A 19,307-nucleotide genomic window follows, 5' to 3' on the forward strand; every position below is an offset into this window, starting at 1 on the left:
CATTAGTAGACTTTTAGTACAGAAAGTGGGAAGTGACTATATTATACACAAAATATATTATTTCAATTTTCCTTTCCTTCCTTCCTTTCTCTCTTCCTCCCTTCCTTTCTTCCTCCCTCCCACCCTTCCTTCCTTCCTTTCCTCTCTCCCTCCCTCTTTTCCTTCCTTCTCTCTCTCTCCCCCTCCGTTCCCGTCTCTTCCTTTCCCTAACCCCTTCTTCCCTCTTTCCTTCCCCTTCCCTCCCTCCCTCCTTCCTTCCTTCCCTCCTTCCTTCCTGCCTGCCTTCCTGCCTTCCTGCCTTCCTGCCTTCCTTCATCTTTTCTCTCTTCCATTCTTGCTTTTCTTGCTTTCTTTCCCTTTTATTGACAGAGTCTCACTCTGTCACCTAGTCTCGGGTGCTTGGGTCACTGCAACCTCCGTCTCTTGGGCTCAAGTGATTCTCAGGCCTCAGCCTCCTCAGTAGCTGGGATTACAAGTGTTCACCACTATGCCCAACTAATTTGTATTTTTGGTACAGACAAGATTTTACCATGTTTTCCAGGCTTGTCTGAGCTCAAGTGATCCACCCACCTAAGCCTCCCAAAGTACTGGCATTACAGGCACGAGCCACCATGTCTGGACTCAATATTTTCTTAAATATAAAGTATATTACATTTGCAGTCTTAAAAAGCAGACCAAAAAAACTTAAGATAACAGGCAAAAAATCAAAGTTCAGAGCAAGTAGATTAGTAAACATATCAAAGATTCAAACAGCGAATGTTTTTGTTCATTCAAAAATCTTTGAAAAAATGATTTCAATGTATAGGAAATGTCACATATTTAGAAATTTATTTACACATGTTTTTATAATTTTCTAACTAGTATTTAATTAAATTCATTTTTTTTTTTTTTTTTTTGAGATGGAGTCCTGCTCTGCCACCCAGGCTGGAGTGTGGTGACTCATTGCAACGTCTGCCTCCCTGCTTCAAGGGATTCTCCTGCCTCAGCCTCCCAAGCAGCTGGGATTACAGGTGTATGCCACCACCCCTGGCTAATTTTTGTATTTTATAGTGACAGGGTTTCACTATGTTGGCCAGCTGGTCTCCAATACCTGACCTCAAATGATCTACCTGCCTCAGGCTCCCAAAGTCCTAGAGAGCCACCGTACCCAGCCAATAACTTTTTAATCCTGGCCATTGTTTTTTCTAACAATTAAGGAATCAATGTAAAATAAAGATTATGATGACATATGAGAGGTCTTACTTTCATGTACATGTTTGGATTTCAAAGGGAAGAAGTTCTATTTCCGTAGTTATAGTATTGGTATATGTTCATCTTCCATTTTCCTTAACTTGCTGGTCCACATATTACTTGGTATTTATTCCTTTTTCTTAGAAAAACGAAAGGGCAATTTTTTAGCTCTCAATCGCAGAAATATATCTTAAATTTATTTCTGACTGTTGTCTATTTGCTTCTTTACTACTGTTTCTACCAAATGTTAATGTTTTTCAAGATTTTCCTATGTTTATTCCTTAGTAACCCCCAAATACTTGAAGCTCTTTGAACAACAAGTAAACTAGCCATTGTACAACTTACATATTATTTTTCAGTAGCTACATTTAGTCCCAATACATAGTTCTAAACTTCTATAAAAGAAATTGTAACTTTGTTTGAAAAATAAGATAGCCACAAAGAGACTTTTGTTGTGCAAAATAAACACCATAAATTGGTAGACAGTTAAATGAAGGGCAAAATTAAGCTAAGATAATGGTGCTTGAATATCAGCAGGCGTAGTCAGAAAAAAAGTGTTTAAAAAATACGCAAACATTCGAGAACAGAACACCAGACAAGTGGTACAATTTTATGAGGATGAAGCTATTTTTAACTTCAGCAGACATAAATAAGATGTAATTAGTATAGTTCTCCTCAGCAGTTCCTTATTAAAAATCTAATATTCAAAACTGATTGCAAATGAAAACCATTTTGTAATGTGCAACTAATTCAGGCATTAAATATTTCAGCTCATGTAGATTACTGAAATTATAAAGGTACAGAAAACTATGGTGCCAGCCACCTCTTTGCCACCAGCGCCATAATAGTCATCAGGATGTGATATTTATTATACTATAATTGTCATTGTCTCTTTAGTAAAAACTGTCTTAGTGAAGTCCTTTCTAAAATGCATTGTGTTCTTGTAATTTTCCATAATCAAGTAGGTATATATTGTGTAAATACTTTTATGTTATATGTTATCTCTTACATATGTTAAGAAAATAAAGTATCATAACATTATTTAACCATCTAGATTATCTAAATACGATATTCTATTATGTAAGGAAATAAAAACTTTGGCGTGACATTCTTGTTTTAGCTGGCTGATTGTTAACTTGAATTTTTCTTTTTATGTGTATTGCAAAAGGTGGCATAATTTGAATTAGTCTTGGAATGTATAGCTCTCTTCCTCTTTACATTCCTAATATTTCTAAGAGCTTAACAACTTTTAAATTCCTGATAAAGTAGATCCAGAAAAAAATTTATTATCTAAAATATGTTTAAAGTACATATAGTCTACCTATATATTCTTAAAACATTCAAGCTATCTTTTTAAAGGTTCATATTACATAAAAATCCCCCTATCACTTTTTAACCACTAGCTCATAAGTATTATCGATTAAATTGTCCCTTATATTCTTACTATCATGTCTTATATGCAGTACACTACGGAGCATTTATTATATCTAGAACGTTGATTATTCTGACCATTCTGGGCGTGTGTTTTCACAGATTTCCTGTCTGAACTGATTATGTCTTCATATCAAATGAGATAGTTGAAGGTATCAGTTATTTTATCAATGATTAGACAAATTTAAAATCAAATAAAACGTCATTTTCTAGAAAGAAGAGGATTTTTTTATTGTTTGAACGAATCCGACTTTATCAAGAATGTACAGTTTTTGTGTTTTTAATCTTTGAAAAAATATCAGCAGGCTAGACTGGAGTTTTCTATATAAAAGTCCTCAAAACAGTGCCTATGTAAATCTGTTTGTCTCTTCTTTTTTAGAAAACAAAGACTTTTCTGCTGCTCAACTAGAAATTTTCAAATGTTTCTATACATGAATGTGATGTTTTATAGGGCATCTCTTAAGAAAGAAATACCCTGCGTGAAGCCGTTGAAGGAGGATCAAGCACATTTGTTTTGACTGTTCTGACTGCTTGCACAAGATTGCTGGTTACTCTGTATGCATAGCTACTATAAATGATGACGGAAAAGACTCCAGTCCCTAACAGTTATGTAAGTAATTCAAAACATATTGCTCCACTGTTCAGATGTTTAATAATGATGCCAACTTTGCATCTCAGAAAGTAAATGATGTGTAGAAAGGTTTGTTTGGAAAGCAGTTACAAGTTTGTGTTATATGCCAGGAGGAAAAAAACGCTACAGTAAATCTTTTATTTTACTGTAGTGGTATATACAGACCTGTGTGTTCAGGTGTTCTACAGTTTAACTCATTTAGAGACAGAAAACACTGAGATATTCCCATGTGATTACATCCGGTTGCCAGAAAATGTGCCCCAAATATATTGAATGACATCATTAATGAAAACTATATTTGTGCCCAATTCACTTAGAATTAAGAAAAATACACATACACATAAGCGTATCAAATCACCACTTTGGTAAAGATGAAAATATTAACAATGAGATTTATATATTGTCTCAAAAAAGATTGGGGCTGAAGATGCATAGATCCCACAGGGAATTTCAGAATTTAACTGTATGGAAGAAATAGGAGAGAAACATTAGGATACCACAGTGGATATATTCTCTAACTCAACTGGAATAAATCCAGATGATTGCCTAAATAACAAAATATTTTGAAAGGAATTTATTATGAAATTTCAAAAAAATGGATATTTATACTAGATCTGCTCCACTGATTGCAGAAAAAAAATATTCAAATATTCAGCACATCATTAGTTTCCCTTTCTTACGTTTGTAGAGGGACTGTAATAATGATTTAAAAGTTTATTGAAATAGCATGTCATCCTCAACATATTCATTTGCTTTGTTGAGATTTTTTTTTCTCATTTCCTTTTGTAGTTTGTCTTATCCAAAGGTGATTAGTTGAAGAACCAGTTTTATGAGCCTTCAGTCCGCTGCCTGGCAAGGTAGGCCCCTTGTTTCCACCTTGCTAGTTCTATTTACAGAGTTTAGAAAAGCAATTATGAATGGGAGTTCATTCATAATTTGGCTCTCAGCTAGTCTGTTGTTTGTTTATAGGAGTGCTGGAAATGTTTGCTCATTGAATTTGTATCCTGAGGCTCTGATGAAGCTTTGGACTGAGACAATGGGGTTTTCTAAAGATAGAATCATGTCACCTGCAAAAAAAGATAATTTGACTTCCTCTCTTCCTGTTTGAATACATTTATTTATTTCTCTTGCCTGATTCTCCCGGCTGAGACTTACAATGCTATGTTGAAAAAGAGTGGTGAGAGAGGGTATCCTTGTCTTATGTCGGTTTTCAATGGGAAATTCTTCCAGCTTTTGCTCATTCAGTATGATGTTGGCTGCTGGTTTGTCATACGTGGATCTTATTATTTTGAAGTCTGTTCCTTCAATACATAGTTTGTTGAGAATTTTTAACACAAAGGGATGTTGAATTTTATCAAAGGCCTTTTCTGAATCTATTGAGATAATCATGTGGTTTTTATGTTTACTTCTGCTTATGTGATGAATCACATTTATTGATTTGTGTATGTTGAACTAAACTTGCATCCCAGGGATGAAGCCTACTTAATCATGTTGCATAAGCTTTTTGATGTGCTGCTGGATTCAGTTTGCTATTATTTCATTGAGGGTTTTTGCATTGATATTCCTCAAGGATATTGGCCTGAAGTTTTCTTTTTTTGTTGTATTTCTGCCAGGTTTTGTTATCAGAATGACGCTGACCTCATAGAATGAGTTAGGGAGGAGTTCCTTCTTTTCCATTTTTTTTTTTTTTGGAAGAGTTTCATGGAATAATGAGAATGCCCATCAATGATAGACTGGATAAAGAAAGTATGGTAAATATATACCATGGACTACTATACAGCCATAAAAAGAAATGAGATCATGTCCTTTGCAGAGACATGAATGGAGCTGGAAGTTATTGACCTCAGCAAACTAATGAAGGAACAGAAAACCAAGTACTGCATGTTCTCACTTGTAAGTGGGAGATGAATAATGAGAACACCTGGACACATGGTGGGAACAACACACATTGGGGCCTGTCAGAGGGTGGTGGCGGGGGGAGGGAGAACATCTGGAAGAATAGTTAATGGAAACAGGGCTTAATACCTAGGTGGTGGGATGATCTGTACAGCAAATCACCATAGCACACATTTAATTATGTAACAAACCAGCACATCTTGCACATAGAGCCCTGAACTTAAAATAAAAGTTGGAAATCAAAAAGAAAATAAAAGAGAAAAGAAAAGTAATTGTTTCCATTCGAATGATGTAGTTTCCAACTCTGAAATGTGCTGTATAATTAAATTCCTGAAACCATCTCTCTGTTTCAGCCAAGACTGGATTCAAAAAAGTAAATTGAGTGTCTACAGAGTATGCATTTTTCAGTGTTCTGAAAGAAGTGCTAAGTCATAGATCACAGAGGGCGATAAGGGCAGGAAAGAGGAAATGTTGGTTCTTTATGGCAAATGAACAACACATCACTTTGCTTCAGATTCTGAAGCTAAATTAGTAATGGTGTGATTATGCTTGCTATTGTATGTCTCTGTGTTTTAAAAATCAGGCAAGCCTGTTCCTCAAATATTCTAGTGTATGAATGTTATACCAAAGGGATTGTCTATAATTGTCTAGTATTTATTTCATTAATATCAATATTTGTTTCTAACACATTCTACTTTCTTTTCTTTATCACTATCAATATTTAGATTTGGGGGAAAATTCTTGTTGATGTTTGTTGAAATGTTAATTAAAAAGAAAAATAATATATGCTTGGAAAAGCTAATATTGGAACAGAAAATAGTAGAAATAGTAGTCATTTAAAAAATTGATGATCAGTAGACTCGTTATGACAAACTACAGAAAAACTTTTTTGTTAAATAATTAATCTCCTAACATTTGTAAATCTTTTAAAGCCACGCAATTAGTTTTACATTAATAAATCAATAATTTTACAAAGTTTTTTCTCTTTTTCTGCTTCCTTTTGAAGTTTTTCATATAGTGCCTAGCATAGAATTGTTAACAGTGACATTATTAAAGAATATGGAAATCTTGGCAATGTGGCCAATACAGACGCTCCATGTCTCCTAACCATGGAGGGAAGAATCTACTTAAGAAAATGTTGTGACAGTTCAGATGAGATGAAGTCTGACAAGGAATGCAGAGTTCTAAGGCAGTTAAGGTGTACTCTTGCTGAAAAAGGAGCAACTCCGAGTAAGTTTACTGGTTCTTTATGATCAAGATATCGAAGACATAGAAAAGCCAGAAATATGGGGCTAAAGAAAGCAAATGTCAAGAAGTAAATTAATAAGCTTGTATTTATAGTGTGTTGATTAATGATACAACTCTGTGGTAAGGAGACACTGGGAAGGCCTGTAACTTCAATGTGTGGAGTTAAGGAAGAGCCACATTACGTCTACTTACAGAATTACACAGTCTTTGTGTTTATAAAGCCTTTTGTGCTTTCCTATGTATTCCCACATGCAAACTACTTGTTGTTTTCTTTCCATCTTCTCCAGTCCCTTCCTGCCTCAATTTGTTAGAAAATATTAACTATAGAAATTGATATTAAGCAAAGAATAAGATTTTTGTATTCTCCACAGATTGTTAATTTGTCTTTAAATACTGGAGATTTGAAAACAGTGTGCATACTTTCAATGATTATCTGCATATACAATTCTGCTAATTTGTCCTTTTGCCTTTGTCTTCCATCGATGAGAAGATAATTGAACTCCTAGCTAAATATAGTGCTGTACTGGAAATGCTTTAAAACTGGCACTCTTGTGCTAGGGAAAGAGGCTGTGTCTTGTAGCATTTTATAATTTCTATGGTTTAAATGGTATAAATACTGTGACTAATTTCAAACTTTCAACATAATGACACTACACCCAGAATTGAAAAGAGATGCACATAGTTGTGTCTGAAGTGCCCATGCAAGTCAGTTCCAGCACACCATTGCCTAAATATCTTTTTTGAAAGGAAATTCTTTTCTGTAATTTTTGAGTCTCTCTCCTCGAAAGTATTAACATGCAAATATTGTGTAATCCAAAGAATGTTAGAGAAAATACATTTTTGTTAATACAGAATGCCAATCTTTTCTTAATGTTTTCAAAGTAATTTGATAATTTCCATGTTAGCAAAAGTATACAAAATATTGTTTATATATACTCATACAATGAAGGGAATTAATTTTGAATGAAAATATAAAGAAAACCAATAAAACTTTTAATTTACTGGACCAAAGCCCTGATATTTGTTGAACCCACATTATGTGGCCAGCACTATACAGAGCACCATCAGGAAGGTAGAAAATAAACTTATCTATTGCTTATATCAGTAATTTTTCCTAATGTATATTACATAACTATCTCAAAAATATTTTCATGTTCTTATCTTACAGGTGAGGAATCCGAGGCAAAGCAGAGATCTTAATTTGCCCAAACTAAGACTTGAACCCAGACATAGACGTCATCAAAATTCATCCTTTTCTCATGGAATTTCTATGATTAATTGCTCTCAATGTGTGTTATTGAATGCTATGCAAAGCTCTGCAATTTAGAGATGGAAAAAACACTGACTACATTTTGTAAACTTAAAATGACAGAGAGGTGAGAGACAGTTGGACAGTCTCTTGGATGCATGTGTTTCTCAAGCTTAAATAATATATTTAGGGGCAGGGATTAGGGCAAGCCAGTCTAAAAATATTAAGTTCTGCCTTTATTTATTGTTCATCCAGTTGCCAATCAGAAGCCAGTTTCCATCAAGTTGTGTGGTTCTGAGTTGATTTTTTAATCCTGAGTTCTAATTTGATTGCACTGTGGTCTGAGAGACTATTTGTTATGATTTCCATTCTTTTGCATTTGCTGAGGAGTGATTTACTTCCAATTATGCCATCAATTTTAGAGTAGATGTGACGTGGTGCTGAGAAGAATGTATATTCTGTGGATTTGTGGTGGAGAGTTCTGCAGATGTCTGTTAGGTCCCCTTGGTCCAGATCTGAGTTCAAGTCCTGGATATCCTTGTTAATTTTCTGTCTCATTAATCCCTCTAATATTGACAGTGGAATGTTACAGTTTCCCACTATTATTGTGTGGAAGTCTAAGACTCTTTGTAGGTTTTTAAGAACTTGCTTTATGTATCTGGGTGCTCCTGTATTGGGTGCATGTGTACTTAGGATCCTTAGCTGTTCTTGTTGCATTGATCCTTTTACCATTATGTAATGCCTTTCTTTGTCTCTTTTGATCTTTGTTAAAGTCCATTTTATCAGAGACTAGGATTGCAATTCCTGCTTTTTTTTTTTTTCTCTCTCCATTTGCTTGGTAAATCTTCTTCCATCCCTTTATTTTGAGCCTTTGTGTATTCTTGCATGTGAGATGGGTTTCCTGTATATAGCACACTGATGGGTTTTGGCTTTTTATCCAATTTGTCAGTCTGTGTCTTTTGATTGGGGCATTTAGGCCATTTACATTTACAGTTAATGTTGTTATGTGTGAATTTGATCCTGCCATTTTAATGCTAGCTGGTTGTTTTGCCCATTAGTTGATGTAGTTTCTTCGTTGTGTCAATGCTTTTTACCATTTGGTACCCCTCTGCAGTGGCTACTACTGGTTGTTCCTTTTTATGTTTAGTGCTTCTTTTAGGAGCTCTTGTAAGGCAGACCTGGTGGTGATGAAATCTCTCAGCAATTGCTTGTCCATAAATGATTTTCTTTCTCCTTCACTTATGAAGATTAGTTTGGCTGGATATGAAATTCTAGGTTGAAAGTTCTTTTCTTTAAGGGTGTTGAATATTGGCCCCCACTCTCTTCTGGCTTGCAGGGTTTCTGCCAATAGATCTGCTGTGAGTCTAATGGACTTTCCTTTGTGGGTAACCTGACCTTTCTCTCTGGCTGCCTTTAGGATTTTGTCCTTCATTTCAACCCTAATGAATCTGATGATTATATGCCTTGGTGTTGGCCTTCTTGAGGAATATCTTTGTGATGTTCTCTATATTTCCTGGACTTAAATGTTGGCCTGCCTTGCTAGGTTGGGGAAGTTCCCCTGGATAATATCCTGAAGACTGTTTTCCAGCTTGAATTCATTTTCTCTGTCACATTCAGGTATACCTATCAAACATAGATTAGGACTTTTCACATAATCCCATATTTCCTGGAGGCTTTGTTTATTTCTTTTCACTCTTTTTTCTCTAATCTTGTTGAAAACAATGAGAACAAAGACACGACATGCCAGAATCTCAGGGACACATTTAAAGCAGTGTCTGGAGGGAAATTTATAGCAATAAATGCCCACATGAGAGACAAGGAAAGATCTAAAATTGACACCCTATCATAAAAATTGAAAAAGCTAGGGGAGCAAGATCAATAAAAATTCAAAAGCTAGTAGAAGACAAGAAATAACTAAGATCAGAGCAGAACTGAAGGAGATAGAGACACACAAAAAAAAACCCTTTAAAAAATCCATAAATCCAGGAGCTGGTTTTTTGAAAAGATCAACAAAATAGACCGCTAGCCAGATTAATTAAAAAAAAGAGAGAGAGAGAGAGAAATCAAATAGATGCAATAAAAAATGATAAAGGGGATATCACCAATGATTCCACAGAAATAAAAACTACCATCAGAAATTACTACAAACAATTCTATGCACATTAACCAGTATACCTGGAAGAAATGGATAAATTCCTGGACACTTGCACCCTCCTAAGCCTAAACCAGAAAGAAGTTGAAAGCCTGAATTGACCAATAACAATGGCTAAAGTTGAGGCAGCAATTAATAGCCTACCAACCGAAAAAGCCCAGGTCCAGATGGGTTCACAGCCGAATTCTACCAGACATACAAAGAGGAGCTGGTACCATGCCTTCTGAAACTATTCCAAAGAATCCAAAAAGAGGGAATCCTTCCCAAATCATTTTATGAGACCAACATCATCCTGATACCTAAACCTGGCAGAGACTCCAAAAAAAAAAGAGAACTTCAGGCCAATATCCATGATGAACATAGAAGCAAAAATCTTCAATAAAATACTGGTAAACTGATTGCAACAGAACATCAAAAAGCTTATTCACCACGAACAAGTAGAATTCATCCTTGAAATGCAAGGCTGGTTCAACATATGCTAGTCTAAAATGTAATTCACCATATAAACAGAACCAAAGACAAAACCACATGATTATCTCAATAGATGCAGAGAAGGCCTTTGACAAAATTCAGCAACCCTTTATGTTAAAAACTCTCAATAAACTAAGTATCCATGGAACATATAATAAAATAATAAAAGCTATTTATGACAAACCCATAGCCAATATCATATTGAATGGGCAAAAACTGAAAGCATTCCCTTTGAAATCTGGCACTAGACAAGGGTGACCTATCTCCCCACTCCTATTCAATATATTAGTGGAAGTTCTAGGCAGAACAATCAAGCAAGGAAAAGAAATAAAGGGCATTCAGTTAGGAACGGAGGAAGTCAAACTGTCTCTATTTGCAGATGACATGATTGTATATTTGGAAGAGCCCATCATCTCAACCCAAAATTTCCTGAAACTGATAAGCAACCTCAGTAAAGTCTCAGGATACAAAAATAAATGTGAAGACATTACAGGCATTTCTATATGCCAGTAACAGACTGTCTGTTAAGACAGCCAAGTCAAGAGTGAACTCCCATTCACAATTGCTACAAAGAGAATAGAATACCTAGGAATATAACTAACAAAGGATGTAAAAGACCCCTTCAAGGAGAACTACAAACCACTGCTCAAAGAAATAAAAGAGGACACAAACAAATGGAAAAACATTCCATGCTCATGATTAGGAAGAATGAAAATTGTGAAAATGTCCAGGCTGCCCAAAGTAATTTATAGATTCAATGCTATCCCTATCAAGCTACCAAAGACCTTCACAGAACTGAAAAAAAAACCACTTTAAACTTCATACAGAAACAAAAGATAGCCCACATAGCTAAGACAATCCTAAGCAAAAAGAATAAAGCTGGAGGCATCAGACTACCTGACTTCAAACTATAGTATAAGGCTACAGTAATCAAAACAGCATGATGCACCAAAACAGAGATATAGATCAACGGAACAGAACAGAGGCCTTGGAAACAACACCATACATCAACAACCATCTGATTTTGACAAATCTGACAAAAATAATCAATGGGGAAAGGATTCCCTGTTTAATAAATGATGTTCGGAAAACCGACTAGCCATATGCAGAAAGCAGAAACTGGACCCTTCTGACATCCTACACTGAAATTAACTCCAGATGGATTAAAGACTTAAACATAAGACTGAATACCATAAAAACCCTGGAAGGAAACCTAGACAAAATCATTCAGGACATAGGCATAGGCAAGGACTTCATGACTAAAACACCAAAAGTGATGACAACAAAAGCCAAAATAGACAAATGGAATCTAATTAAACTTAAGAGTTTCTGCACAACAAAAGAAACAATCATTAGCATGAACTGGCAACCAACAGAATGGGAAAAAAATGTTTGCAATCTACCCCTCTGACAAAGGGCTAACATCCAGAATCTACAAAGAACCAAAACAGATTTACAAGAAAACAAACAAACAATCCCATTCAAAAGTGAGCGAAGGATATGAACAGACACTTTTCAAGAGAAGACGTATAAGATGCCAACAAATATGAAAAAATGCTCATCATCACTGATCATTAGATAAATGCAAATCAAAACCACATTAAGATACCATCTCACGTCAGTTAGAATGGTGATCATTAAAAAATCGAGAAAACAGATGCTGGAGAGGATGTAGAGAAATAGGAACCCTTTTCCACTGTTGGTGGGAGTGTAATTTAGTTTAACCAGTATGGAAGGCAATGTAGAGATTCCTCAAGGACCTAGAAATAGAAATTCCATTTGACCCAGCAATCCCATTACTGGATATATGCCCAAAGGATTATAAATATTTCTATTATAAAGACACATGAACACGTATGTTCATTTCAGCACTGTTTACAATAGCAAAGACCTGGAACCAACCCAAATGCTCATTGATGATAGACTGGATAAGGAAAATGTGGCACATATACACCATGGAATACTATGAAGCCATAAAAAATGATGAGTTTGTGTATTTGGTAGGGACATGGACAAATCTGGAAATGATCATTCTCAGCACACTGACACAAGAACAGAAAATCAAGCACTGCATGTTCTCACTCATAGGCGGGTATTGAACAATGAGAACATATGGACACAGGGAGAGGAACATCACACACTAGGTAAGGGACAGTGTGGGGTAGGGAGGTTGGGGAGAGATAACATGAGGAGAAATGCCAGATACAGGTGACAGGGATGGAGGCAGCAAACCACATTGCCATGTATGTACCCTATACAACAATCCTGCATAATCTGCACATATACCCCAGAACCTAAAGTACAATAAGAAAAAATTAAAAAATAAATAAATCAAAAATAAATTTCTTTAGATAATGGGATTTTAAGGAGAAAATAATAGTCTGTGCTCTATGAAAATAATTGACTTCCATGTGGAGGTGATTTAAGAGGTTGCTGCAGTGTTCTAAGACAGAGGCTAAACTAAGGTAGGGCCGTGAGAAAAAATGTTAAGATAAGATCAAGAAATATTTATAAAAAATAATGAATAGAATTTCCTTGATTTCATGTAAAGGAAGAGAGAGAATTATACTAACTATTGCTATGATCTTTACCAATGCAGCTGTGAGTTCCGCTAACCAATAGCTGTCTTCTCTAGTGAATTGCCCTTGGCTGAGTTACTTCTCTCCAGAAAGGTATAAAAAAACAGTAATGAAAGCCTGGCTCCTTGTATTAACAAAGAAATAATAGGAGCAGGTTTATGTTTATGTACCAGGCCAAGGCCAGGCTTTGTCTGAGACCACATTCTCTTCCTTCCTCTTTCTTATCCTGCTCTCTTTTCTCCCTTGCATTCCCCCAATAAATTAGTCACATAAGAATTCCTGTCTCAAACTCCACTTCTAGCGAACATGACTTGAGACAAGCATCAATAGCGTCCTAACGTGATAACTGAGACAGGTGATGGTATTTTTCACACATTGATGGTGCTGTACTGTTTCCAAAATTTTGATCCTGATATAGTATTCTCTATGCCTTCCTTGGGGATGGAGTAGAGCTTTATAAAAGAGTAACTTAAGATAAATACTATTTATAGGTTTGTTATTGGGCATCCCAAACTCCCTGTATTTTTTTATTTTTTAATTTATTTTATTTTATTTTATTTTATTTTTTTGAGACAGAGTACCGCTCTGTCACCAGGGGCCAGACTGGAGTGGAGTGGCACAATCTCAGCTCACTGCAATCTCCGCCTCCTGGGTTCAACCAATTCTCCTGTCTCAGCCTCCCGATTAGCTGGGACTACAGGCATGCGCCACCACGCCCAGCTAATTTCTGTATTTTTTTAGTAGAGACAGTGTTTCAATCATATTGGCCAGGATGGTCTCGATCTCTTCACCTCATATTCCCTTGGCTTTGGCCTCCCAAAGTGCTGGGATTACAGGCGTGAGCCACGGCGCCCGGCCACCTGTGTTTTTATTGAAGATGAGTAGGAACATTGTTATTTACAAATGTAAATATTTAACATGTAAGGAAATAAAATATTCTTGCATGTGTCTCTAATGTATAATCAGGTTTGAAACCAACTTATAATCTAACCATTTCTCCTATATCTAATAGAAGATGTTCCTTATTGTGAATGAACACAAGATAGATGATTTAGTTGCCTGGCTTGTCTCAAAACAAAACAATATTTAGAAGGAGGTGGGTAATAGAGATTATCTCGTTTTTCACACATATGAGGATTTTATAAGCATCCACACACTGTGAATTTATAAAGATAACTTTTGTTTATCATATTTTCAAATTTTGTTTCATACTGCCTACTTTCTTTACTTTTTTCTGTGTGTCAGGTGGAGGGTCTTGCTCTGTCACCCAGTCTGGAGTGCAGGAGTTTGATCACAGCTCAGTGCAGCCACAATTTCTTGGGCCCAAGCAATCCTTTCTCCTCAGCCTCCCAAGTGACTGAGACCACAGCTAGGCATCACCATACCAGACCGGTTTTTGAAAAAATATTTTGTAGAGATGGGGTCTCCCTTTGTTGTTCCAGGTGGTCTTGAACTTCTGGACTCAAGCAATCCTTTTACCTTGGCATCTCAAATTCTGGGATTTTAGGCTTCAGCTACTATGCCTAGCCTCTATTTTCTAATATTAAGAAGCAAAGACATTTACAAACACATAGGTTTATAAATACTGAAAAATTACTGAAAATATATCTTTATTTTTCATGGCTACACTGGTGTATTGAGAGCAGAAATGTTTACATGCTTAAGGTTTGCTGTGAATGCAACATACATGTAATTTTGTATTTGTTATCTGCTTGAAAGTTTCATTAAACCTGTTATTATTGCCTTTAATGTCAGATTGTACCTTCCTGAAAACATTTAATATCAAAAGGACTTGATAATTTTTGAAGAAACCATTAGTTTTTTTTCTAAGAATTCAAACAGTTAAACTGAAGTTGATTCCTGTTTTACACAACCTCCATTTAATAATATTTAGAGACAAGTCCAATAGAGTTGTAGTGTTGTTTTTTATTTTATTTTATTTTATTTCAATGTTTTAAGGCAGGGTCTTGCTCTGTTGCTGGGGCTGGAGTACAGGGCTGTGATCACCTCCTGGGCTCAGGTGATCCTCTCATCTCAGCCTTCCAAGTACTTGGAACTATAGGCATGCACCACTTCACCTGGCTAATTTTTTTGTATTTTTTTGTGGAAATGGGGTCTTACAGTGTTGCCAAAGCTGGTTTCAAGCTCCTGTGCTCAACTGATGTTCTGATCTCTTACTCCCAAAGTGTTGGAATAATAGGTGTAAGCCACTAAGCCCAGCCAGGCTTTATATTTTAAAGAAAATGTATGTGTCACTCACCTATAAATTTGGACAAATTTGCCCAAATATGTAGTTAACTGGATCTAGAAAATAAAATTATATTAATTTTACATTCCACTATTAACTCGAAGATAAAATCTTTGGGAAAAAAGTTTTTATTAATGAGGTGATTCTGTTTTCTCCATCTCAGTGAACAGTATTCACCAAGTTATTCAAATTAGAAATGTAGGAATTATCTTTTATTCTTCCTTCTTCCTTACCTTGCTGTATGGAGTATGGAAACCATTGCTAAGAACTAATTAGTCTACTGCCAAAATATATCTTAAAACTATGTACTTGGAATATAAACTTGAACCTCACACATATATCAGAACCCATACCTCTTCTGCTGTCAGAATATTTCCAGTGTCTGCAATGCCATATTTGAAGAGGCACTGTAATTATGCCTATTGCATAATTCAGTCTGTTAGCAACCTTATAAACATGGAGTTATTTAAAAAATAAGAACTCACACATATCAATACTTAAATGTCAATATTTATTTTAGAAAATTTAAAAATGACTTATAAGAAGAATGGTCAGGAATCAGAAATAAACCCATTTCTTGATATATTTAGTTGCACTGAATCAACTTAAATCTATTATTTAAAACTACTTGCCAAGAGCTATGCAAAGAAGTTCATTGACTATGTTAGTATGTCAGTTACTGTGATAATAGGAAGGTCAATAAATATGTTGTTAAATAGTCATGGAGGAAAACAAATGCCATAATAAAGAAAAGAGTGTTACGTTCAAAAATCTATATTTCTTGACAGTTCCTTGGATACACAAAAGGTCTTAACTGGCAGAATAAGACTTGTTTTTAAAACTGAGCTAGATAAATAAAAACAACAGGTGCTTAAAGAGTCACAGAGAAAAAGAAAGGTCAAACCTTCATATCTAAGAGGCATGTAATTCATTACATGTATTTTTATAAAAATTCAAATGTTTAAGTTCTTATAGAGTTATTTAATATTTGACTCTGTGCCATTTCTGTACCAAGATGATGAGAGAAGCAAATTTTTTTTTGTCTAAAAAGAAATATCACAGACACAATGGTAACACCAGCACTATAGCTGACTTTCATTACCTATTCTTCTTTTTTCATTGCATTGCAGACATGTTTGCATCATTATGGAGAATCACAAAATTAAATAGGATTATGCTTCATTTTCCTTTGACATTCTGCTGACCTGAGAATTATTGAGATTTGTATAACTTGATGTCAAATGATAACATATGCTGATTTAAAAGTCACTTACTCTGCTAGCCAGCCTCCAAGATGGTCCTTAATGATCTCCACCTCTTGGTATTCATAACTTTGTATTATTCCCTTTTACACTGTATCAGCATTAGTCCTATTTGACCATGGACTATGGCAGAAGAAATGGTATGTCACTTGTAACGTTACAGCTTTTCTCTCTCTATCTCTTTCATCACTTAGCAAGCTGTAGAATGAAGACAGCCGTCATATTCTGCAGATAGGTCCATGGTTAGGAACTGAGGCCTCCTACCAATAGCCAGGAAGGAACTGTCAGCTTAGAAATGGATCCTCCAGAATGAGTCAGACCTTCATTTGAATGTAAGAATGAATTACATTGTATGATGTTTTTCCTCTTTACTTAACAGATGGAGTTGAAGTCCATCATCCGCACTTTAACTTCATGAGAGAAATTGGACTTCATAAAGTCCATCATCCACACGTTAACTTCATGAGAGAAGTTGGACTTCATAAAGTCCATCATCTGCACTTTAACTTCATGAGAGACTCTGAGCTAGAGCCATCCCACAAGGCCACTTCCAAATTCCTCAGGGCAGAAATTGTGAGGTGATAAATACTTGTTGTTTTAAGCCACAAAATATAGTATCAACTTAATAATAATAGAAAACAAGTACATACATATACCATTCATACAGAGTTTTACATCAGATTATGCTTGAAAATGGGAAAGTTGTGATTTGAGACAAAAAACAATTACAGAAAGTTTGAGTTTATTATACAAATATATTTAAGAGGAGACATGACCTAACCTCAATTAACTTGACCCAGTTTGTTTGCAGGCAAACCTGAATTAAATAAATTGGCTTTTGTTATGTTAAAAATTTGAAATGCAATCATGTATGAAAATCTATGAAGACTGTTTCGTTTGAGCTTAGGAGTTATATGTTTCTAATTATGGATCACAATTTATAATATGCCCATGTTTGAATAAATGTATATGTAAATCCTAAAAGAATGTACCTATTAAGAAATAGAAATAAAATATTCAGCAAAACATCTAGATAAGTTTATATTTCTGTTATTCTAAAAACTTATATATGGAACCTAGTTTTCTATACTTATTGCTGCACAATTGCACTTTGCAAGTATTTTTTGAATTGTTAGTATTATATATAAGTGAAAGTTATTAAAAATAAAAACTTCTAATAATATATATTTTGATTATATTTAGATGTTAATATTCTTTTTTATTTAGTTTAGTAGAAGTAAAATTATGCCATGGCATGTAAATTACTTAATATTATACTTCCATATAAAAGAAACATGAGTCTAGTGAGGTGATTTATTTGTTGCTGGGCTATGTAATAAAATAATACAGTTTAAATAAAATCCAGCATCTGGGAAAATTCCAGTAAATGGCCATAGATCTTCTACCTTTTTAGCAAATGCTGATGTGGTAAAGGATCATTGCAATATTTTATACTGGAAAAGGAATAAATTCTTCATTTTATTTCAAAGTTGAATTGTTCAGTCAGAACCAGAATGATTATGGACACACAGAAAAATAAATGCAGAGTTAGTTGAAAAGAAGCTGTAAGATTAAACTAGAATTCATTTTTTCATTCTTCAGTATTTTCTCTGTGTATATAGTGTTGACCCCTAGTCACTGCAGGATACTATTTTTCAGTCGGAGGCCTGAGTAAAAATGGCATATTCAAACTGGGTTAGCGAAAAGAAAGCAGGAAAGTGCTATTTCTAAAAATGTGAGAGAATCACACCTTCAGTCACAAGAAAGAATGAGGCACCCAGGAGCAGGCACTGTTGGGGAGCTATTACCAACTCTAGGTGTGAAGCAGCAAGCCCAGGGAGTGGTTAATTAATCCAAAAAGAATAGCTGCAAGTGTGGAAGGGCCCTGCCACAGGAGAAACACATCTAATACCTCTTTCTCAAGGAGCAAGAATGCCTGGGAAAAAAAATCCCATTCCTCTTTCTTCACCCCTTTCCTTCTCTCCTGTGAGTGTATGTCTTTACCCAAAAGTATAATGGCAAACCAGAAGCAAAGGGCCCACTGATGCGGTCTTTGCAGATTGTGTCTTACAAGAAAAAGTGAAGATTGAAAGTTGGATCTGAAGGGGCTAAAGAGAAATAAGAAGCTCATCTGCAGTTATGGGTTAAAGTTTATGATATTTAATAAGTTTTCTAGGGCAGGAAATGATTCCACCCTTTGTAAATGTCAACAACCCACTGCAGTGTTTCACACAAGATGGGCTTTGCAGTTTTTCTTTGGTTAACAAAAAAAAATCCAACTGAATAAATTCTGTATTTCCTATTAATCATAACATTGCCCATTTCTAAGAGAGTTTTCTACTTTATACACTGTGCAATTAAGCACTGCCTGTTCTAAATATGTTATTATTCCCTTTTGTTAGTAATTGCTGTGGATACCTTCTGAGGTAAAAAAGGCAGAATGTTAATGATCTAATTTTAACATTCTCATTCAAATCACTCAATACTCTGGCCTGTCACTGATGAATTCTGTCACCCTACTACCTATGCAATTAATATAGCTATATTGAATAAATATACCAGATGTTACGAATTCTGATGTTAAATATCTGCTGTGTTATTATGGAAGCATTTGAAGCACTCAAATTTTGAAAAATAAATATAGATTTTTAAACTTATTTCGTTTTCAACATTTGTCGTATCTTAACTTTGTTTACCATCTAGTCTAAGTTCAAAAATAATGATTCTTTATACTGTTAGAAATGCGTCTTACTTTATATTACCATATCATTGATCACATTAGTTTTCATCTCTCCTGCTGGCACGTCAAATTCTTGGAGAAAAAGATCTCTTTCTCTTTGTGTATTTGTTTGTTTTTGGATCTGTATAACCTGAAACACTGCCTGATACATAATAAGCTCTCATAAAACA

The 19,307-nt window shown here is 35.1% G+C and overlaps 1 long non-coding RNA gene across 1 annotated transcript; it reads left to right on the top strand.

The window, feature by feature from the left end:
* Nucleotides 1-3,117: 3,117 nt before the first annotated feature.
* On the top strand, nt 3,118-17,393 carry LOC141583466 (uncharacterized). Its single transcript, XR_012516080.1, has 6 exons — nt 3,118-3,271; nt 4,082-4,149; nt 4,906-5,185; nt 6,195-6,418; nt 7,605-7,812; nt 16,777-17,393. It is a non-coding gene; the product is annotated as an uncharacterized LOC141583466 (long non-coding RNA).
* Nucleotides 17,394-19,307: the final 1,914 nt, after the last annotated feature.

The sequence above is a fragment of the Saimiri boliviensis genome, chromosome 1 (genome assembly GCF_048565385.1).
Source record: "Saimiri boliviensis isolate mSaiBol1 chromosome 1, mSaiBol1.pri, whole genome shotgun sequence".
Taxonomy (NCBI): Eukaryota; Metazoa; Chordata; class Mammalia; order Primates; family Cebidae; genus Saimiri; species Saimiri boliviensis.